We start from the raw sequence: 823 nt of genomic DNA on the forward strand, positions 1-823 counted from the left end.
TTTTTTTTTTTTTAAATTACCTTCTCAATTTTGGAACTTGTTATTGTTTGTTCAAGTTTTCACTTTCTTCCTGGCTCAGTCTTGGGAGGTTATATGTTTCTAGGAATTTATCAATTTCCTCTAGATTTTCTAGTTTGTGTGCATAGAGTTGTTCATAATAGTCTCTGAGGATCTTTTTTATTTCTGTGGGATTTATTGTAATGTCATCTTTGTCTTTTCTGATTGTACTTATTTGGATCTTCTGTGTTTTTCTTTGTTAGTCTAACTAGTGGTCTATCAATCTTGTTTATTCTTTCAAAAATCATTTTTTGGTTTCATTGACTTTTGTATGGATTTTTCCATCTTATTCCTATTCAGTCCTTCTTTAATTTTAGTTATTTTGCTTCTTCTCTCTGCTTTGGGCTGACTTTTTAAAAAATTCTTGTTCCTCTAGGTGCAATGTTAGATTTTTAACTTGAGATCTTTCTAATTTCCTGATGAAGACATTTAGCAAATACAACTAACCAAGGAGATGAAAGATATCTACAAGCAGAACTACAAAACACTGCTGAAAGAAATTAGGGACACAAAATGGAAAAAAAAAATCCATGTTCTCAGATTGGAAGAATCAATATTATTAAAATTGACATTCTGCCCAACGCTATTTACACATAGCTATTCCTATCAAACTACCAAAGTCATTTTTTCACAGAATTAGAGAAAGCTATGCCAAAATTCATACGGAACCAAAAAAGAGCCCAAATAGCAAAAGCAATACTAAGCCAAAAAAAAAGTATAAAATAAAATAAAATAAAAACAAACCCGGAGGTATCACGCTGCCTGA

Source organism: Colobus angolensis, unplaced genomic scaffold (assembly GCF_000951035.1).
Source record: "Colobus angolensis palliatus isolate OR3802 unplaced genomic scaffold, Cang.pa_1.0 Scaffold381, whole genome shotgun sequence".
Lineage (NCBI taxonomy): Eukaryota > Metazoa > Chordata > Mammalia > Primates > Cercopithecidae > Colobus > Colobus angolensis.